Genomic DNA, 23,198 nt, shown 5'->3' on the forward strand with positions numbered 1-23,198 from the left:
GTCGCTGCTGTTTATTGAACAGTTACTATGTGCTGGGTAGACCCATTTCAAGTCCAACAATGCATGTATGTGTGGTTGTCTCTGTTTTGCACATATGAGAATGAATGATCCAGATCACGCATCCGGCAAGCGGCGGAGATTGGACTCGACACACGTTGTTATGTCCTCAAAGCAGCCAGGTTTTCCAACATCTGTTGCTCTTGGTAACGGTGGAGAGAGGAGGTGAACGACGTATGGCGATATAAAGTCACCTCTTTCTGGTCCACTACCTGGAATTTATACTCCTACAGAGTCGGTCTTTACATCAAATATTTTATTGAATTGGATTTAAACCTCTTCACTGTCTACTGAGCTCGATGAGGTAAGACTTAGTGAATGCTATGTGTTGGCTTCTGTCCCAGTGCAGTGGATACGAGCACTTTACAGTGATAATTTCCTCTTAATTGGTTGTAACTAATGCACTGCCATTCTGGAATTTGTCACTTACTGAAATGTACCTTAGCAAATGGACCGTGTTCTCCATCTAAATGTAAATTCACACACACTCAAAAACAGCTTGGTGGAGAGGCAAGGAGAGAGAGGTGGCCTGAGGGACGTGCCCGAGCGGGCAGTTGGTGACCTACTGAGAAGGCCACCTTGTGCTGAATCTCGTTTGGATGAGGGAGGATGTTAGTGTGTCTCCTGGGCTCAGCCTTTCTTCCTCATGGGTCTGTTTTCTCACCAGTGGAATTGAGAGTCTGGGTTAGATCTGTGGGTTCACCCCCTGCTTTGCGGGGCCGGCTTGGGAGCACTGGGAGGGACAGAAGCCAGAAGGGGTCTGAGCCCGCCGCTTGCCCCTCCAGCCCACAGCTCTCTGCTTTGCCTGGTTAACATCTGTGGTTTCCACGGTGACCGGGATTCCAACCACGGGAAGTGAGGACCTTCCCCCCCGCCCCCCGCCAGGCCCTGACATTCTGGGATGTCCCCCCTTCTCCCCACATCCTGCAGCCCTGCGTGCACGTGCTCCACTGGAGGTCAGTGCGACAAATACGGTGCGCCCCACATGCTGTGGTTTCCCAGACCTCCTGGCCAGCCGGGGACGGAACGGCGGTGCAGGCCAAGGCGTCAATAGTGAGAAGCGGGGGGCAATGGCCTGGGGGAGTCTCGGTGTACCCCAGGAGCAAGGAAACAAAGGCTGGAGGGGCAGCCGGCCCAGCCTCCGTGAAAGGAGCAAATGTCGCAGAGGGTGCAGCAGAGGGCACCTGTGCCCTGTGTGCAGCTCCCAGGGCTGGCAGGGGCTGAGGACATGTGGAGCGCCCGCCTGCCCCAGCTGGCCGACTTCGGGCAGTGCCGACTGCAACCAAGGGCAGCTTGCCCAGCCGGGCGGGGGGGGGGGGGGGGCATCTGACACCAGGAAGCCCGGGCCAAGAGGCTAGGTGGCGAGAGGCCCAAATGACATCTCGAGGCAGCCAGGTGACATGAAACTTTCACAGAAAAAGGCACCTCTTTCCTTTTGTCAAACCCCCAAAGTATCAGGGAATTAATCTCTCTGTTTCTTTCTCAGTTCCTCTATCTCTGTCTGCCTGAGTCTCTCATCTACAGTCTACTGAGCTGTCATTTGCCAATAGGCCGGGAGGTCTGAGGTTTCCACACCAACTCTAGTGAAATCTCATGAGAAGTGTGGATGTGTGTGTGAATTCTCACTGTCCCGGGGCCAGGCTGGAACCCTTGGCTGGAAAGAGCTGGGCTTTGCTGGAGAAGCACACATATGGAAGAGATGGAGATGGAGATGGAGATGGAGATGGAGATGGAGATGGAGAGAGAGAGAGAGAGAGAGAGAGAGAGAGAGAGAGAGAAATGAATTCAGAAAAGCTGCTGGGAATCTCATCTCTGCCTTTTTTGAGCTGTTGGGAGATGACCTAACCTGTCTGAATGTCATTGTCATATCAGTTAGAAGGGCATTTAGATTAACTTTAGATTCCTAAAGCTAATAATATCTACCTTCCAAATTTGTTTTGAGACTTAATTGGAAAGTTCCCGCTGAATCTAACGGATGTAACACGTGCTCAGCAGGTGGAAGCTGTGATGTTGCACAGGCCAGCCCTGGCTCCAGGGGCCTCGCTCGCCTTCCCACCGTATCCTGAGCCTCTAGGTGAACAGAGCTCACCATGCATGTGTTGCGTGGTGTCAACCTGTCATTTCCCAGGGCTTGTGAAAAGGTCAAAGAATACAAATTTGGAGAAAACGTTAAAAGAACTATTTAAATCCTGAAGGGCAGTTTTCTACTTTTAAACTCTTATCTTTCCTGAATGGCTTTTTCTGCCAAATTTCCAGCCTTTTCAGGAAACATTTCCAAGTTGAACAGAAGTCAGAAACAGGTGTTGGCCACCCCAGGATGTCAGCTCCAGCCCCATCCTTCATTTCTTGCCTGTTCGGGGGGCACAGGCAAGAAATGCCTTCAGACTGGCAATGCCTTCTAGTCTGGTCTGGCATGTCCTTTTCTAGAAAGTCAGCCTATTGAACCTAATGCTTCTGAAGTCCATTCAACCTCTGGAAAGTTCTTTCCCTCTTTCTCCATCCTGAGACCATGGTTTTTGCACTAAAATTCAGAGACCTGGTCTGATGCATTTCAAGTGATGGAGACATTGAAAGAGATATTTGGAGCTGAAAGGGGTGTGCTTGGCTCCTCCTCAGGATCTTTCTGATGACTTGAGACCTCATTTCCAGGCCCATTGTCAGGATTTCCACACCACTTTTTCTGTGCTGCAGATTTTACAGTTTGAATTTTCCAGTCTCTTTGTCTGGGCACCACAACCCAGCCTGGTTGAGACAGCATGCGGGTTCTAGAGCTAACAATGAAAACAAAAGATTTCAGTGTTTCTGATAAATTCTCAATTTCACCTGTCATATTTTTAGCATCTAAACTTTGTGAACTCTGAATGCCCACCCTTTTACAAAATTTAAAAAAAATTGTGGTAAAATGTACATAACACATAAAATCTATTGTAATCATTTCTCAATGTCTAGTTCAGTCGTGGTAAGTATATTCACATTGTTGTGCATCCAAAGCAATCCCTAAAGGTCTTTAGATCCTGCAAAACTGAAATTCTGTCCCCATTCCTTCCCTAACTCCCCATTCCCCTCCTTCCTAGCCATTGGAAATTGCTTTCTTTTTTTTTAATATTTATTTATTTTTAAAGATTGTATTTATTTATGAGAGACAGAGAGAGAGAGAGAGAGAGAGGCAGAGACACAGGAGGAGGGAGAAGCAGGCTCCCTGTGGGGAACCCGATGCGGGACTCGATCCCAGAACCCTGGGATCACGACCTGAGCCAAAGGCAGATGCTCAACCACTGGGCCACCCAGATGTCCCTCTAGCAGATTTTTTAAAAGTGGGTTTGCACGAGTGTGGAGCCTGACTCGAGACTGGATCCCATGACCCTGAGACCATGACCAGAGCTGCAATCAAGAGCCGGGCGCTAACTGACTCGGCCTCCCGGGTGTCTCTAGACCTTGCTGTCTACATTCTTTCTGTATTTGACCTAAACACCTCATCGAAGCGGAATCATACACTATTTGTCCTTTGTGCCTGGGTTATTTCACAATGTTCTCCAGGGTCCTCCATGCTGGAGCATGTGCCAAATGTCCTTTCCTTTTCAAGGCTGAGTCGTTAGTATTCCATCGTGTGCATATGTGGCATTTTGTTGACCCATCCATCCCTTGATGGTCACTTGGGTTGCTTCTAGCTTTCTGCTGTCATGAGCAAAACTGCTCTAAACATAGATGGACGCTTCCCCTTTTGTTTTCGCCTTCTGATCTTATTTCATGGAGGTAATATCTGCAATCTTATTTATCCCAGGCAATTAATAGTTTTTGTACTTGTTTTTGGTTTTCTCTTGGTTTTCATTCCCTTTTTTGTTAAAGTTCCTTTCTTTCCCTCTTCCCATCTCTTTTTCTGCAGGGGATTGAATGGTGGCCCTCAAATAAATATGTCTGCATCCTCACCCTTGGGTCCATCTGGTTACTTGATTTGGAAAGAAGGTCTTTGCAGGTGTCATCAGGTTAGGGGTCTCAAGGCGAGGTCATCCTGGATTACTTGCATGGGCCCTAAATCCAGTGATGACATCTTCTAGAAGCCACATGGAGAGAAGAGCAGAAGACAGAGGTTGAGACTGGGTGAGGCAGCCGAAAGGCAGGGATCTGCCGTTGGGGAAAGGATCCTCTCCTAGAGCTTTCAGAGTAAGGAGACTCTAGGTTTGCGACTCTTGCCTCCAAAACAAGGAGAAAATGAATTTCTGTGTCATAAGTTAGCAAGCTTGTGGTACTTGGTTATAATAGCCCTAGGAAATAATGATTCTTACTTCCTTCTTTCCTCTCCCTCCCTCCAGCCCTCCTCCTGCCCTCCAGCCCTCCATCCCTCCATCCCTCCAGTCCCCTCTTTCATGGAGAGACTGTTGTCTAGAGAGTAGTACTCCTTGCACGTTGACTAACACGTCTGTGTCAGACAAAACAAGCAGACGGGCCGCTCTCAGGATGTCTGTGAGTGTGAGTGCTGAGTGTGTGTGTATAGAGTGGGGTTCTTAGGTGCTGTCGACACTGGTTGGACAGGAAGCCAGCTGTTTCATTCATAATAGGGTCTCCCAGAGTCGGGGAACAGGGTGGGCCACCCTTGCCCCTAATTCCCTGCCTGTGTGAGTAGCACCGTCTCCTCAGCGTGGCCGTGAAGACACAAACTTCTCCACAGTGAGTCACAGAGAGAAACCACACCAGGTGAGCTGTCGCACAAAGGAAACTTGATTCACCTCAAATAAGGAGATCCCAGGGAACAGCTTCCAGAGCCAGGAGTAGGTTTCCCAAGCAAGGGTGAATGGGTTCCTTTTATTTAGGGTTAGGATGAATATTTAGAGGGGGAAGCCTTGTCAACACACGTAGATGTAGACGTGGGCATCAGGTCCCGCCCATTCCTCAAGGAAACAAGCCTGTACCTACACTGTATGTTATGTAAAGGAAGCTTACGGTCCTCCCGGGGCAGAGATTTTAGTGTTATAATGAGGTAAAGGTAACGCTCTGTCCCGTCTGGGTCATTGGTGCAGGGGTGAATCGAGGGTCGGGCTCAAACTGGTTGGGGTGATCTGGGCTGGCCCGAGCTCTTAGTCCAGGCATTCGTTATTCTTGAGAGGTGGTTTCAGTCTCCATCATGGGATGTTAACACCCTTCGGTTCTTTTGCCTGAGTTGAGAGGAGCTGGAAAGAAAAGCTTCAGTACAATATGGGACAAAGGCCAGTGGGTACGGGCAGGTGAGCAGTAAAGGTCAGGTCTGGGGGTCCAGCTGGTCACAGCCGGTGTCCTGGATCTGGGGTCCTCGGGTCCCACATCTCCAAGGCTGACCCCAGTCTTTTTTTTATTATTAGATTTTAAAAATTTATTTATTCATGAGAGAGAAAGAGAGAGGCAGAGACACAGGCAGAGGGAGAAGCAGGCTCCATGCAAGGAGCCCAATGTGGGGCTCGATCCCAGGACTCCAGGATCAGGCCCTGGGCCGACCCCCAGTCTTGTGAGGGTGGGCAGAGCAGCTTCCTAATTGCTGCTTCTATCAATTTCCAGCACCCTGCCTGCATAAGGGACCCTCACCCTGCCTCTCTGCTTCCACTGTCCAGGGAACCACCGACCCCAGCCTGGCCCACATCCCACCCTGAGGCGGACAGAGTCCCCGGGCTCTGGTTTCTCTGTTCTGCTGAGTCAGGGCCAGGCAGCGGCTGCTCCCCAGCCCTGTGCTCCCCAGGCCTCTCTTCCTGCTCCCTTCCCTCCCTTCCTCCCTCCTCGCCCTCAGAGCTTTTACCTTTTACTTTTATCTCTTTACTGTCATTTTAATGGGACTTTAGGAAGGAAAGATATTCAATCGGCCTGTGTAAACAGAGAACTCTGAGCTCTTTCTATAAAAGCTAAGTTGAATAATTTGGACTGAACACAGGGGAGTAGCTCAAATAAAAGCTGAATTTGGCTTGGAGAAGATGACTGTGAAAAAGAGGGAAAGTGGCCAAAACGAAGAGCATCCTGCCTTATGATTGCTCCACAAGCATTTTTGAATTCTAAATTCTAAATCCACTTGGGAGGAGAAACGGGGAACTGCAAGTAATACCAGGCAGACACAACTGGCTCACACTGCAAGAAAACTGGTAGGTCCTGCGAAAGATGTACCTAGAAGAAAGGACCCGAAGTGGCTCGTGCACACCTGCACGGAGGCGCGTGCACTCGGCCTGGCTGTAGGCCTCCTACTGGCCAAATGCACCTGTCTCCTGGGGCTCATCTCTTCCCAACTCTTGACTTGAAGGTGGACTCTATGGGATTGGCAAATGTGATGAATGAGGGTGCACACGACCTCCAGCAAGTCATTAAACATTTACCAACACATCATGGCATGTGGTGTGTGCAAGAAATGCACACACTCACACTCACGCACCCCTCCCGACACGTGATGAGCGTGGTCTTCCCTGATGATGGCCCTTTCACTGGCATGGGCTTTCCATGGGGTAAGGCCCTCATGCACACGGCTGGGAGCATTTCTTCCTCTGTCCGCACCCTCCTGTCCCTCCCGTGCACTGACACGCAGGTTTCTCTGTGTGCTTAGGACCTTCTCCTCAAGGAGCTTCCCTGTCTCCTTCAGGCAGAGTTTGGGGTCTCTCCTCTGTGCCCCCAAGACAGGCTCTGTTGACCAGTCTCTGAGCCCCTGCACTCTGGGAAGCTCCCTACCTCTACTGTTCGCAGCCCCTGGCCCAAGTCTGCTTCTCAGAAGTGCTCAGGGTCTGTTGGGTGGACAAACCACAATGGTCCCAATGGTCTGCGTGTGGTAATGAAGGGGGGGGCAGCCTCTGGCCTGCTCTTCCCCTGGGAGGTGCCCACCTCATGTCCCTGCCTGTTGGTGACCACCCCGATGCCAGCTGCTCCCCAACTCTGCAGTCCTGGGCAGTCCACATTGGTTTCCTGGCCCACGACAGCCTGCCCAGTGCCCTGTATCTGTGCCTCCCATGTGCTGAGCCCCACGGTGGGGAGAAAAGATGAGAAGAGATAGGTCTTGCCTCAGCTTGCTCATAGTCTAGCTCAAAGACGGGCCAAATGCATCAGAAATATTGGAAGTAGGAGTAACGTGCAGAAGGAGAAGAGGAAGCTCCTAGGCAAGAATCAAGAAAACTTCTCACAGAGAATTAGGACAGAAAAGGAACACTCCTTATTTTTTGTACAAGAAGTTGGGAAAGAGGCACCTGGGAGGCTCAGGGGTTGAGCATCTGCCTTGACCTCAGATCATGAATCCAGGGTCCTGGGATCGAGTCCCACATCGGGCTCCCCTCATGGAGCCTACTTCTCTCTCTGCCTGTGTCTCTGCCTCTTTCTGTGTGTCTCTCATGAATAAATAAATAAAATCTTTAAAAAAAGAAATTGGGAAGAAGTAGATAGTCTAGGAAGTAGACGTGGTATGGGTGGTCATGAGGGCCGGTGGGTAGATGTGAGTTCAAGAAGGTCCACACTGCATGGTTTCCTTTGTTGTACACTGGCCCGCCCAGGGATACGTAATCATCACGTGCATATTGCTGACTGTGCCTAACGCATCCCCATCCTTGCTCTGCATCGGGGGCTGCGAGCCGTGTCCTCGTCCAGGTGGGAGGGCGGGGAGACACAGGATCTCTGTGTGGGTCCTGGACACACAGTGTGCACAGTCGTGGCCAGACCAGCCCAGCACAGCGGCCTCCCACGCCCCGACTTCCTGCTCCCCAGTGGGGCATGCGGAGAAGTTTGCCCAGAAATGCCAGCCGAGGGCGGCGGGCTCAGGGAGTGACTCGGGAAGCAGGGCCTGTGGAAATGCTGTGAGCAGCGGCCTCCCCAGTGCTCTGCCCTCAACTCCCAGGCTTGGGGAAATCACCTGTAAAAGGCGGTGGTGGGGACACCTTGGGGGCAAGGTGGGGACACCAGGGTTGAGCATCTGCCTTGGGCTCAGGTCGTGACCCCGGGGTCCTGGGATCGAGTCCTGCATCGGGCTCCCTGCATGGAGCCTGCTTCTCCCTCTGCCTGTGTATCTGCCTCTCTCTGTGTCTCTCATGAATAAATAAATAAAATCTTTTTTTTTTTTTTTTTTTTTTTTAAAGGCAGTGGTGACAGGACGACTTGCTGGAAGCCCTTTTGGCTCTGAACATCTGAGAAAATGAAGGGACATGAAGCTGTTACCCGGATAGACTGCATGGAAATCTCATTAATTCAGAACACAAGGGACCAGACAAAATGGATTTTGAATTAATTAGGTTTGCAGTATGTGAAAGTATTGCTGAGGAATATAGGGCATCGTGTTGCTAAGAAATCCCCATTCATTACATCACCCGATGCGTTGTCTTAGGTACAATGATAGTGACAAGGAGGTTTCCCGTATTTGGGGACAAAATGACAGGTGGCTGGAGGCCTGGTGGTCTGCCCTTTCGGCTGTCTTGATAAAATTTATTTGATCTTGTCTGTTGCCTCAGCTTCCAGCACCATCTGGGCGATTCTCAAGTCCTGCCCTTAAATCATGTTTTCTTTTTCTTTTGAATCCTGACCAGCCTACTGGTTCACCAGATATCGCATGGTTTGTTTTTGATTCGTCGATTCTTAAAGATCCAATATTCTTTTTTTTCTTTTAATTTTGAGATCATCTCTCCTTTCTTCATACCTGGCTTATGATCATCAGAGGGGGTGTGGCTTCCTCCTTTTTAAAAAAATTTTTTTTTGGCGGGGGAGATCTTGTAATTCCCATCCTATATCAAGTCCTGCAGGGGTTGTCACAGGTTGCTGTCACACGCTTGCACCGGTGGCTTTGGCTGTGGAGCGCGACTTGGCATGTGTGTGGGGAGACCCGTGAGCAGTTATCCTGTCTGTGCTCATTAACCTTTTCCTTCTCTGTTAGAGGCAGCTTAACCCAGGGCTCGAGACGATGAGGCTCTACGGAAATGGTGGCGGGGACAAGGAGGAAGTGTGGCCCTCCCGGGACAGGGAGGCCTCCGCTGCTGCTCCGGCTGGGGGGAGGCTATCCCCAGGCTCCGTTCCTGGGCCCAGGCCTGGGTTGTGCTGCCTGTCGAGGGATGAGCCCCTGCGAGCAGCAGGCCAGGCCTCGGTCACCCAAGCTGCTGTGACCAGGGTGACCAGCCCCTCTCGGGGCACCCACGGGCTCACACCCCTCATGCTGGCGGGCCTTCCATTTCCACACCGTCTTTGTAGGATTAGAAGGAAGGAAGCAGAGGACGACCAAGTCAAAGTCAAAGGGGATTGAGTTTCCCCCTTCTTCTTTTTTTTTTTTTTTCAAGTTAATGAATGGATTGGGGACATTTGACCAAGTATATGTGGAGTGAAAGCCAAGGAGCTGTTGGAGATCAAGAGATGGAAAGTGTGAAGAAAGGGCTGGAGCAAGATGGTGCAGGGGTGGGATCCTGGATCCAGCCAGGCGGCGGGGCTGGGGGGGCGTGGGGGGTGGGGTTAGGCTGCTGCGTCCCATGGAGTCAGGAGAGAAGGAAAAATCATTGCGCAGAGAAAATTTGTGTTAGGGTCCATCTTTCTTTATCTTATTTTAAAATCCAGGCTGATTTATCATTTTATCAATTTCTCCTGCACCTGCTTTCAAACACTTAACTCAAAATTAAATTTTTCATTGATTATTTCCTTGCCATGGGTGAGTGACTCTCAACACAGGCCACCTGTGCAGCTGTAGAACACCCTTCACTGTCTTACCCAGGGCTACAGAGGGAGGGGTTTTCCCTCTAAATCTTCAACGGGAACAGCATGGCCCAATGGACCCAGAAAGGGGGAAACAGACTGGCATCTTAGCCTGAAGGAAGCAGGATTTTTGTTGTTGTTCAAGAATATTGTGTATTTAAAATAAATTCCTCATGCTTTTTCAAAGCCTAGAAATAATGTGTTCTCAAAGTAGAGAAAGAAATCTATTGAACTTTCTGCAAGATACTGATTTCACATGCACCCGCCCGAGGTCCCCATGGCCTCCTGGAGACTGCAGGACGGGGATCTTAGCTGGATGGTATCTCCAGGCACCCGTCTCTGCATATCATGCCTCAGTTTCCTTCAAAGATGCACAGCTCTGTGGGGATTTGAATAGACAGTCTTGTCCTGGATCGTTGTCTTAGGGCTCCTTCTCGCAATAAAAACGTGAATACTGGTTCAAATTTAGTCTGAGAACAAGCCATTTGTGAATCCATGACTGATGGATGGAAACAGGTCCTCTTTGTGGCAATGAAACATCATGTGCTCTTCTTCATCAACCCTCCTCTTCCTCCTCCCCCTACCCCTCCTCACAAGGGTTCCTGGAATTTTCAGCAACGTTGGTCTGTGCCGACAAACACAGCTCCCCAGTGTGGCCCACGCATTGCTAAAGCAAGCCAGCTGCAGCTGCTGGAGAGCATGTGCCACCCGTGAGGGGTCACCTGCTTGCCTCTCACCGTCTGTGTCTGTCCATGGAGCTGTTCGAGGGAGGGGTCTGGGGCTCAGTATCAGGTACCCATCAAGAAGCCCAGTGTTTGTGCAGACGTGGCCATTTGTCCCACAAGCTTCCAGATGGAAGGTGTGCCAGGATGCTGCTGGAACCTAGGCAAAGGCAAAAGAATGACCACTTCTCCAACCCAGTGTCACTTCTGCTCAACGGGGACCTCTAATTGTCCTGTGTCCAGGCTCACAAAATTCCCCCTGAAGATCTGTCTTTCCTTGGCCCTAACCCTGACCTCCATGGGGAGCAGACACTGTAGCATCCTTCTCAACCTCCTTATCTTCATTCTCAGTCCCCAGATCCACAAAACTCCTCCTCCTTCTCCCCATTACTAGACTATAGCTCCCCTCTGCATCCGGCAGTGTTGCATTGTCTACACCGGCTGCACGGGACGGGGGTGGCTATGAGGAACTTTTGTGTACAATGTTAAAAAATTGAGAGTCCCCTGAGTTCCTTGAATATGAAAAAAATGTTTTCTGAACAATCAGAAAACCCAGGAGGACAAATTTGTTTATGGAGCGACGGGGAAGAGTATTTGTAATCAGGGATCTACCAAGAAGTCCTGGGTACTGGGTTAATGTAGCTGGAAACTCTGACCTTGGGAGGGGACTGGGTTACAGAACATTTGGAAACCAGGCTAAGTCTGCACACAGAAGCTCTCAGACGATATCAATGACACCACAACACGCCAGATGCTGTCGGAAGCGGCTTCACATATGTGCACGGTGATCCTCATAAAACCAGAGCATAGATACGGCCACGTTCTCATGTTGCTGAGAACATTGCATCTCCAGGAGGTGATTTGTCCAAACACACACAGACTGTGAAGGGTGTCAGCCGTCCACATAATGCTAACCCAGTTCAGACAGGTCATGAAGCTGTGGCTTGTGTCACATGGCCATGCGCTGGGGACATGTCTAGTCATCCCGATCCCTTTCCCGGTCCAGGTCCTCCCTTCCAAGGACCCTGCAGCCAGTATCCAATGAGAATAAGGTTCAGATATCTCAGCTCTTCTCACAACACAATTACTGATTCCTCTTCCTTCTCTGCTAATGTTGGATATCATTTTGAATTTTATTTCCAGATTTTCCCAGCTTTGGGTTTGAGCTTTATCCCTTCCCCCAATTCTTTTTCCTGAGGACTACCCTTCCTGAGGATTGGCTTTCCTTGATCTGATGCTCTGCAGTCACCCTGCGTGAAGGCTCTGGGCTCACCCCGAGGCCTCTGGCTCCTCCTGATGCAGCTCTGGGTGCTGGGCTTTGCCTGTCCCTGGACATCCTGACCTCCGAAGCCCCTCCTGCACTGTCTCCCATGGAGGATCCTGCAGTCTCAGCAGGCAGGTGGGTGCAAGGTAGGTTTCCTTTAAGAGGCACTGAGAGGCAGAGCCATGCTGGGAAGCACTGGGGCTATGTGCCTGGTCATGGAGTGAGATGAGAGGAGGTCAGCCAGGTAAGTGCATCCCCAGGTGGCGATCAGAAGCCTTCCAGAGATGGAAATGGAGAAGAGCTTGAGCCATCTGGGCTGCAGCCTGACCTATGTGTGTCCTAGTCAGCGGCTGTGTGATAACCTTGCCCTGCCCTTGGAGGCCACTGCCCCAGCTGAGCCTGTGATGTTATGAATGGCTCACGTCAAATCTGACCTCTTAGGTGCTGACTTCCAGCTTTTGTAATTTGCCTAGTAGAAGCAGAGAAGTCCAGCTATTTCAGAATATGCCAATAAAACTGCTCATGGATTGAAAGAACCACTGGCCCTCTTGATTTACGTCGGCACACGATGCTGTTCGTCAAAGGTGCTCGGAGGGTCTCCTCTTGAAATTTTCAGCTGTAAATAAGACAGGCATATTTGCCTAGGGAGTACCTGCCTCCAAACACCCATTTTGGTAATTACTATAGTAAAATCAATATGGTGGCAACTAATGGCCTGCCAAGAATGAGGAACAGTGTGGCCTTTTGCATTCACCTTGGCGTCTGCTGGATCTGAGGCCCTTAGGTGAGTAGGTGGAGGTATTTTGATAGCTATTTGTAAGTGGCTGGTAGATCAGTATTCTAAGAACAGTATGGGATTTTCGTCACTTACTAGTCACAGGAAATTTGTAATTTCAGGAAATGTGATTTCTATGTAGTTGTAACTGTGGCACTTAGGAAGTTGAGTAAAAATCCTGTTTTTTTGAGCTTGTCTTCAGATGATTAGGAATAGGATGATTCCTTACTCTTATTTTTGTTGAAATGACATAAAATATCATAGTATTTATTAACAAATATGTATCAACAATGGAATTTTGCACACAGCTATGACAAAATATATTCATCTTCAGGTATGTCAATATTTTATGATCTTTTTTGACCTCATGTTATCTATCACACATTTTTATAAACTGGGGCATCCATGGATGGGCCTCAGAGGGACTGTAAACCACTTGAAATTATACATTTTGACAAGACTGTCTGTATCCTTTTTTTTTCTTTTATCGGAGTGTTTTATCTGTTTCTCAAAGGAGTCTATAGCCCCTAATTGCTTAAACTCCATTGTGTCCAGAACGAAGTCCAAAGCTCTTAGTAGCTTATCCAACACTCCTACACACACACCCCTTGCTCTAATCTGTTCTTTATTTCTCATCTCCACTTTTCTTTTTCTGGCACCATGGTCTACAGCTTTGTCAAAATTCTCTCTGTTTCCCAAAATGGTTATTATTTTCACGGAAGTCATGCTTTATGTCCCCTAACAAACACTACTGTTGGCCAGATAGAATGTCTCTGCTGCTGACACGTGGTCCTCTTCTTCTGTCTACCTGGTGCCCCTGAAAGGACCTGGTTGTGAGGGTCTGAGTAGAGTCTGAGCATTCCATGGGACACCCCATCTTGTAATCCAAGATGCTCCTGGTTTACAGCTCATCATCAGTACTCATGGGAGAGAGGAATGAGCTACCTAGACAGTCGTAGTCACCATCCTCTCAGCAGTCATATAGAAAAATATATCTCATTACGCTGCCAATGACTGAACAACGCAAGGACAGCCAATCTACGTCTTTGTAGAGTGAGGGAGGGTGGTAGGAACGCCACCTCATTTTTGTGTGTCTGAGACTGCTCTATCTCCAGTCTCTCTGCATTGCTGTTGTTGAGTATCAAGAACATTCTTTGCTTAATCATTTAAAACATGGATGTGCATGATTTTCCATGATTTGTATACCCTCAATCTACTTTCTATTCATTATTTGTCCAGATAGGTTCCATTGATTAATAGTATGCAAAACTCATCCTCATGCCTTTTTGGCAATAAGATTAAATGTATCTATTGCACTTTGGCATGGCTCTGTCTTGATGGAGCCCATTTGCTTCACAATTGTACTGATTCGCTTTAGCACCCACAGAGCATTCTCATTTCTTTATCTGGCAGAAACAGTCAATGTATCTTCTTCATGTTCCTCTGATCTGGGCTTGACAAGCCTTCTTTGAGAAGTAGATTTTGGATTTTTTTTGGATTTTGGATTTTGGGAAAAAAAAATTAACAGTGGGAACTGGCCTGCAAATGTGAGTGTATAAAGTCCAGTTCAGTTTGAGAAGTGGGTGAGGTCAGGGGTGCAAGACAAGGCTAGGTGTAAAAGAGCTACACTGTGGTGAATGATTGCATGTTTCCCTGTGTGTGCACCCATATGCTCACATGTGCACGCACACATGTGCACTCTAGTGCACTTTCACTTTATATGTTCTCGTTTCACACTCACTGCACATGGCTGTTGTGAGCAGTGAGGGAGATCGTTGCAAAGCAGTCATAGACTGTCAGCCATGCATCTGTGCTCTGTAACCACCGGCTGATATCCTGAAGCTTCTAAGGAGCCATGCTGACAGTTCAGACCATCACTATCCTAAGTACGGTGTTTGTGACTCTTCTTTCTTGCTGCCTAGAGCCTTTAAAAGGGCATGTCCTGTCCTCAAAAGCATATAAACCCATGGAACCCCACCAGTGGTGGCCTTCTGACCCCTGTCCTCACACTCTGACCCACAGTCCCTGCTCCGTGTCCTGATTTATAGACCATTTGGTTCTGCATCCCAGCTCAGGAGGGCCTTGTGCTGTGCTCTGTTTTGATAACTCCTTTTGGACAAACTTCTTGAGCTCAATCTTTGGCCTTCACTCCTTTCCTTTAATTTTTGTATCCAATCTTGGTCTGGTCACAAGTTGCATCTCTGTTGACAAATTGAAGCAAGTTTTCTGGCCTGGATCCTTAATAATAACTCATGCAAAATCTCAGTCTGCTACTGAGGATAATGCTTTTGCCATGTGGAAATGAAGTAGAAGTGCATTCTTTAAAAAAATAGGAGCTCCAAAGGGCCAGTCCCAAACCTTTTCCTTCTTGCAAGATTTGCGCAGCAGAAGACCCCATTTGTAACATTTGAGTGTACTCCTCACCTCTCCTATCTGTTGGCATTCTCTGGTTGAATGAAATTCCCAGACAGACTTTGCTTCTTTTTCCTTACCATCCCTCAAGTCAGACAGTGACGGCACAAATTGCATGTGAGCAGCGATTGGAAGGATCCTCATTCCATGTAATTTAGAAACAGAGATAGTCTGAAAGGCTCACTGATTTAATTACAGGATGTAAAAGTGGGAGATGCACGGCACACAACTGACAGCTGATGGGGGACTCCACTGGATGGCCTTGTTTTCATCTCTGAAATCATGCTGGCAAACCTCGGGGGAAATTTTGATAGGACAGTCGTAAACAGACACTGCTCCTTAACTCCCAGGGTAAATTACCAGGTAATTCTGGTGGAATCTTGTGTCAATATTACATGATCTCTTCACCATTTCTTCTTTTTCTTCTCCTTCTCCTGTTCCTTCTTCTTCTTATTCTCCTTCTCTATCTTCTTCTTCTTCTTCGGTACCTTTTAAGGGGAACATAAAAGTTCCTTTGCAAAGGTATTTTCTGAGGACACAATTTTCTGATCTGCGGTGAGCGGCATTTCCGAGCAGGGTGGTGATGGGTCCCATGCAGCCCAAATCTACAGAGGTGCCCTGTGTGGGGAGCGACTGTCAAGCCACAGGGCTTCCAGAGACATCACTAGTCACGCTCGTGGCCACCCACAGTCCAGTGCGGTAGCTAACCTCTCAGAAGGAAGGTCTGGCTCAGGGTGGAGACCTACAGTGACTTTAGTTCTTATCTTTTATTTTGGACTCTACCTGGGAAGTTCTGCCCAGTGGGTTGAGTTGTTGATTTCAGATTGCTGGAAAACAAAAGGCCAAAACTCCCGTTCATCCTGGAGACCCTCCTCCACCCGTACCACTCCCTGCTCCCCCACCTCAGCCTCGTGCAGCACTCCGGGACCACAGAGGCGCCCCCCGGGGGGGGCTGCGGCCAGGGCTCTCCACCATGCTGGCCCAGGTAGGCCACGTTGGCAGCCACGTGACCTAGTTCATGCTAGCTGGGGGACAGAGGGACACGGACAACCTATGGATCAATGACTCATGGGCAAGACTGGTCACGATGGAGGGCTGCCCGTGTCACCAAGTGAGAAACCCTGGAATGATAGCAAAAGAGGAGCTATGACACCCACAAAGACCGTGGTCCTCATCTTGTCTTGCACTGTTCTGCAGGACCTCACATATAGCTGACCAAGTGCTCTGCTTTCTCCAGGTGCCTGCCTTCTGCCATCAGCCTAAACCTGAGCACATGACCCGTCCCCTGTCCTCATGCACCTCGGCGGCCTCCTGTGGGTCGGAGGGATCAAGTCCGCCATCACCTGCTTGCATCTCCTTGCCCCTGCCCCACTGCTCTGATGACATCACTGACATCTCATTTGTTTGGCATGTTGGGCCTCCACTTCCTTCTGTCCTCGAGTGATGGTATCACAGCGGATGCATCCCAAGTGTCCCCGTGATGCTTGGCTCTCCTTTTTTTTTTTTTTTTTTTTAATTTTATTTATTTATGATAGTCACACACACAGAGAGAGAGAGAGAGAGAGAGAGGCAGAGACACAGGCAGAGGGAGAAGCAGGCTCCATGCACTGGGAGCCTGACGTGGGATTCGATCCCGGGTCTCCAGGATCGCGCCCTGGGCCAAAGGCAGGCGCCAAACCGCTGCGCCACCCGGGGATCCCTTGGCTCTCCTTTTCAATGAGCTCCACTGTCCTCATTCTTCCTGATGAGGCTGGACTTTTCCATCATTCAGAAACTCATCTTCACCTCTCAACCCCTGGCAGTTAACAATAGCAACCACTACCATTACCGTTTTTGGTCCTAGTAATGTTGTGACATAGACATTATTATTGTTTTTAAGCAATTTACTTTTTTATTTACTAGAGAGAGAGAGAGAGAGAGAGAGAAGGAGAGAAATAAGTCCAAGCAGACTTCATGCCCACCACTGAGTCCAACATGGGGCTCGATCTCACGACCCTGAGATCATGACCTGAGCAGAAATCAAGAGTCGGAGGCTTAATGGACTGAGCCACCAAGGCGTTCCACATATATATTATTATTATTTCCATTTTGTGAGTAAGGAAACTGAGGCTCATAAGGTTATGAGCTGCCTAAATTGGCACTTCAGGAGTGATAAGCAATGACAAGCATTAATCCAGTGCCTGTTGTGCAGCGTTCATTGAGCTAAGATCTCCATATATACTCTTTCACTTAATTCTTAATACGCCCATGCAGTAGACATGGTTTTGACCCATTTTTCAGAAGAAAGTAAGGTCAAAAGAAGAGAAATGATCAGACGATAGTCAGCAGAACCAGGATCCGAACCTTCATGACTATGGTTCAGCTGCTCAGCTAGCTCCACGGTCCAGTTTTTCAACATTATGACAAAATAGCTTAGTAACTGACAGCTGTTGTCATTTAAAAAAAAAAAAGCATTCTAAGGACTGAGAAAGACTTCTCCTGCTTCTCCACCAGGCCCAGGGCTTGTTCTTACTTGCAGGAAGTAGTTATGGATCATCGGAGGCAGAGGCAAACTGACAGCATCAATAGGAACATTGCAATGTGTATTTTGTGCAGGTGGATCCAGATCCAAAGTTGACCGGGCCATAGCGAAAATACAAATAAATAAAATAACAACTTGTCTCATTTCATATTTGTTTCATTACCCTAGTTGACGTACAAATGTATCGTTAAAAACACAGCTCTACTTGGTCATATTTTGCATCTTGCATTCCCGGTTCAGTTTTTTTCTGCCCCTAAGTAACTCTTAACATACTTCAGTGCTTTAGAAATAGCCTTATCCGAGCTAATGACATGAAAATAAGGAGTAATGTATACTCAATTGTACATAATAGGGTTGTAATTCCATGGAGAGATGCCTGAGTGCTTTGCTAATGTCATCAGAAATTCAACACGAAATTCCAGGCTCCAGTTAACATGCGGGATGGTTTGATTGGTTTGCCTGGGAGGCAATCTGAGCTGACTTTCCTGCAGGATGCCGCTCTCCGTGGGGCCCCTCGAGGGGGCGTGGGTAGTGGAGACACGGAGGCGAAGGTGCGGTCTCCCAACTCTTCTTAATGCATTAAAACACCCTGCCACGGTCCTGCCTAGGGAAAATATGACACCAGGGACCTTCTTGGTGTAGAGTGTGTTCACTGGAGATTGACATTCCCAAATCATAATAACACAATATTATTTTCAATATAGGTCATTTGTCAAGATTTTTCGTAGTGATCAGAAATCCTGAGCTAGGCATTCACACTCCAGCAGACCGTCTTGCTCTAGTTAGGAAGCACCCTCTTTTACTGCTACACTGGTACCCAACAAATGCTAAAGGACAACTTCATGCAGGAGTCTGTGCTCAGCTGCAGTGGACCTGGGAGTGTCCCCTGGAGGGCTAAGATTTCCTGAGGTGCTGGGGGCAGTGCTGTGGACCATGGTACCCGGACTGTTGTCTAGAGGAGTCAGGACATCCGCTGAAGCTGCATGTGAAGTCTGGAGGAGCCTGGAGGCAGCTGAAGCAGGGCCAAGGGTAAGGATGGTGAATGAGCTCTACAGTCCCACCTGGGGCAGGTGAAGGCCAGGCAGTCAGGAAAAAGCCAAGGTCAAGGACAGTCACGGTTTATATCTTGTAGCTGGCAATGTATTTTCACACGCACAGTTTCATGTAATTCTCATAAAACCCCATGAATTCCAGGAGGAGCACCGTAGGTCATGTGACTTATGCCAACATTTCTTCGCCTGGGATCCAAAAATCCCTTGAAAACTCCAAGTAGGCCTGCAGGTAGCTTGTACTGGCTATGATCCTCAAGAGTGAGGCAGGTACAGGTAAGAGCCCCCCAGCTCTGCACTTAGGAGGCACGAGGTCTGGTTCAGTCACAATCTCTCTGGCTCAGGTTCCTCATCTTCAAAATCAGAATGCAAATACTACTTTTCTCCCAGTGTTGTTTACACAATTAAGTGAGTTAATAGGATGGCGCATAGTAATCACTATGGAAGTTGATTATCACTCAGTATGTCTTTTTTTGGAGAGACGGTCTCTTGCTTTCACCAGATTTTTGAAGTAGTATGAACAACCCTTGATCTAGAGGAGGAGGGTGACATGCGATTAGCTGAGCTTCCCACCCCCGGAAGGTGGCAGGGGTGCAGGGGTGCTAGGTGGTGGCGCGGGATGGGGAGGGAGGACATGCAGAGGCTACATGGAGACAGGCCGGGCAGGGGCCGCTGGCCATTGGCCTAGGGAAGACTGAGGACGTCGTCCACGGAGGGCGTGCATGTGCCGGACGCAGGCTGAGGTCTGTGTACCGTGCGGCACTCCCTCTGCGGTGGCTTGGGCCCGGGGGTGAGTCCCATTGCTACCATCACTTTATGAAGCAGGAGCAGAGCTCAGGAGCTCCCCGGCCAAATCACGGCCTGCGTCCCTCTGGTTCTTGGGGACAGGCTGGTGGTAACTTTGAGGTGGAACCAGTGTTTGAATGAGGTCTTGATGCTTCCAGGAGATCCAGGGACAAGGGAAATGGGGTGGGGACAGGGCAACACCCCTGGGGCTCTGCTTGGGGTGCCCATGAGTGGAGCCCAGGGGTGCCACAGGTTGCTGCAAAGAGCTAGCAGTAGCTTGGTCCGCTTCAGGTGCCAAAGGGACTAGTGCGTGGGCAGATCCTCTTTCCCTTTGCCTCACCTCCGTATCGCCTGAAAACAGAACTCTTCAGGTCTTCAGGCTTTTCTTTTTTAAGTTGTCTCCACACAGCACGGGCCCCAACATGGAGCTTGAACTCACGACCCTGAGATCAAGACCTGAGCTGAGATTAAGAGTCGGAGGCTTAACCGACTGAACCCACCCAGGCCCCCCAGGTGCAGAAGATGGTGCAGAAGATGAAGGGTCTGTGGGGTGGGGACAGAGGGAGCAAGAGGACCCCCGAATGTGTGGCATGACCTGCTGGCCCTTGCGTCTCCTCTGGAAAGTCAGTCTGGACGTGGTCACGGTTGCACAGTCCCCGTCAGGGGCCCCTGAGCTCTCGCGGAGGGACGGTGTGCTGCTGTGGAAAGAAGCAGCCTCTGGTTGGGGCGGCCACAGGGGCTGGGGGGTGCCCGCCGATGGAGACCCCGTGCAGGCCAAGGGGGCACTGACGCCCTCCCGCCCTGCGCCCCGGGCCTCGGGCCCTCCCTCCCGCCTGTCTGCTGGCACCTTCTTCCTCCCCACTATGCTTCTCACAGAAGTAATTTTTCTGCTGGGCAGGGGTCACCGGACTGAGTCCCTCGAAGGGCCGTGAGCAGGTGCCTTGCGTCTTCTTTGCCGTGGCCGTGTCGGAGTATTCCCCTGGAGGTCTTCATCGCCGTCATTCTTGCTCCTATTGACTCAACCAACAGTTGAATGAGCTTTTCCTTTAGAAGTGGTAACATTCAGAGGAAACCTGTTTAATCACGCTGCCTTGGATTCCTTCTCAAAGGGTGGGTTGTTCCTGTTGTGGTTTAAGGCCCCCATTTCAGTGGCTTCTTTTGGCCACCTCAAGGTCCAGCCTGTGAGCTTCCCTGGGCCCGAGAGGTGCTCCCGTTCCATTCCTCTCTCTCTCCGAGTCACAGTTGCACGCTCTCCCGGGAGGAAAGACCTTCGTCTCCTCCTCTGCTACTCCCACATTTTTTTCCAGGGAGTGAGAGAACTCCCTTAGGCAGAAGCTTGGGGCACGGAGGGGCACACGGAATTGGGGTGCATTACGAGGCGTGGAAGGGGCCCGGTGTGTGTGTGGGGGGGGCTGTGTCTCTCCGCTCTACAGATGCGACTCTGCATCTGTGACTCAACTGCTCCGTCGTACTGTGCAAACGTCGGGGTGGTTCAAGGGCACTGACAGCAAGGGTGGAAGGAGCTGCTGGATGTCCAGCCCCAGGCGACGGCTCACATGCCTGCAGCCAGGCCCCCTCCCCACACCGCGACTGCTGCCCCTCCTCACTGCGGCTCATCAGCACCCTCTCCTCCTCGCTGTCGTTGTCTCCCTGGCTTCTCTTTCTTGCTGGGTATCTGAGGAGGAATGACAGTGCGTCTGCCGTGTTTCACTCAAACACAAAAACGGAACATCAGTCCTCACGTTGGATCTGCTGATTTCTTACATTTGTTAAATACCTTACAATTGGCCAATAACCTTCCCTTTGTTCCTGTAACTGCCCACTCAACAGGTGCATCATGCCTGGCTCCCAGCTTCTTGTTTATCTGGCAACCTCTCTCTCTCTCTCTCTCTCTCTTTTTTTTAAGATTTTATTTATTTATTCATGAGAGACAGAGAGAGAGAGAGAGAGAGGCAGAGACACAGGCAGAGGGAGAAGCAGGCTCCATGCAGGGAGTCTGACATGGAACTCGAACCCGGGACTCCAGGATCACACCCTGGGCTGCAGGCAGCTCTAAACTACTGTGCCACCAGGGCTGCCCTGGCAACCTCTCTTGAGTCGGTCGGTGTGAGGACGGTCCCTTTGGAGGGCTGTGCTGAGACCTGGGAACCCAAGTGGGTCACACAACAGGCGCCGGCCCTGGGGGACTCGGGCTCTTCGTCCCAGGCTCCTCTGTCTCCAGCAGGTTTAAAGACAATGGTTAGTGACAGAGATCATATCGGTCAGGAAACCAGGAGAAACTGAGGGCTCCATAAAAGACCTGTGTGCCTCCTAAAGAGTGTTCTTTTCTGTAGAAGGATCTACAATGGGGATTTTCGTCCTAAAAAGCTGACACCTCCTGAATGATATTTGTGAAACGCTTAACCACATGGGGGTTCCTTCTGATATGCAGAAAAGAAAGCACCATAAATCATTTTTCTTTTAAATGGAGAGACACGAATGACACCCTCACGCGGTGTGCCAAATTAAGTGCATAGGAAGCTGCATTTTTGTTAAAACGATACCAAAGAATGCCACGGACTGATGTGGTCAAGACTAATTCTTTGTCCACAGTTCTCTGGAGGGGGACTTGGGAATCCCTGGCTGGGTCATGGGCCACGGAGGCTGATCTTAGGTGGTTTCTGAGCAGGACGTGCAAATGCCCAGGTGCAGACAGAGTGCATGCCTGGGGCGAGTGTAGATGTTCAGCTACTCGCTGGTGCACATCCACTGTCAGGTCCGGGCAGCCACGCCTGCTGCTCACCGAGGAACATGTAAGAGAGGAAAGCGAGTCAGAAGCTGAGACCCACGCAAGAGCCAGGGGCAAGGAAGAAGCAAGGCAGGAAAACGCCAGCTCCCTCTCTGGGCGTAGGCCCCGCTCACTGAAGTGGACTTCACCGCAGTCTGTCCGGCGGTCATTGTGGAATCTGACTGTAACTCACAGGCGCGGAATCTGGGGCCGTCTGTACTCTGTGTGGGTGAAGCAGATGACTTAATTTTTCAAGGATTTTATTTATTTATCCATGAGACACACAGAGAGAGGCAGAGACACAGGTAGAGGGAGAAGCAGGCTCCATGCTGGGAGCCTGATGTGGGACTCGATCCCAGGACCCTGGGATCACGCCCTGAGCCCAAGGCCTACGCTCAACCACTGAGCCCCCCGGGTGCTCCAAGTAGACGACTTGACACTTGGATGTGAGGACATCAGAAAAGGCTCAAAGAACCCAGAACACACTGCACTTCCCCCTCCCAAGAGCATCAGGGAAATACCAGGAACAGCGGTCACCAAAGCCACCCCACCTGCGTCCCCAGGAAGCCTGCCCTCCTCGGGTCCCAGATGCACTGCTGGTGCTGCTCGTGGGGCAGGAGCCGGGGAAGCCGCTGTCTCCCAGGAGCTGCACTTGGATGGGGTTCTAGAGCCACTCGTGCAAGGGAGAGAGGCCCCGAGTTCCCAGATGTGGGCTCCTGTGGATCCCAGGCCCGCGGGCAGTGAACCTAGACTTCCTGCCCGGGTCTCCTGTGCACCAACTTGTGCTTCGGATTTACTTCCACGGGGTGATTTATTAGCAGTAACCCCGACCCTGGGCGTGAGGGGCTGTCACCCCACGGAGCCCTCGGCTGGCCGGACTCGGTCAGGTTCCCCTGTGTGTGGGACGGAGCCACTTCGGGGGAAATGTGCAAGAGGACAAGTGGCAGGAAGAGAAAGCCGTCCCTACAGAGAGGAGCGGGGGCAGAGCTCTGTGCTGCATGCACGGTGTGTGCGCGCCTGTGCTTGTGCCTGTGCACGCATGCGTGAGTGCTGGTGTGCCTGTGCATGCCCGTGCCTGTGAGTACTGGTGTGAGTGTGTGTGCCTGTGCCTGTGCACGCCCATACCTCTGTGCCCGTGTGTGCCTGTGCGGGTGTGCGTACTGGTGTGCGTGTGTGTGCCTGTGCCTGTGTGTG

Source organism: Canis lupus, chromosome 12 (assembly GCF_048164855.1).
Source record: "Canis lupus baileyi chromosome 12, mCanLup2.hap1, whole genome shotgun sequence".
Lineage (NCBI taxonomy): Eukaryota > Metazoa > Chordata > Mammalia > Carnivora > Canidae > Canis > Canis lupus.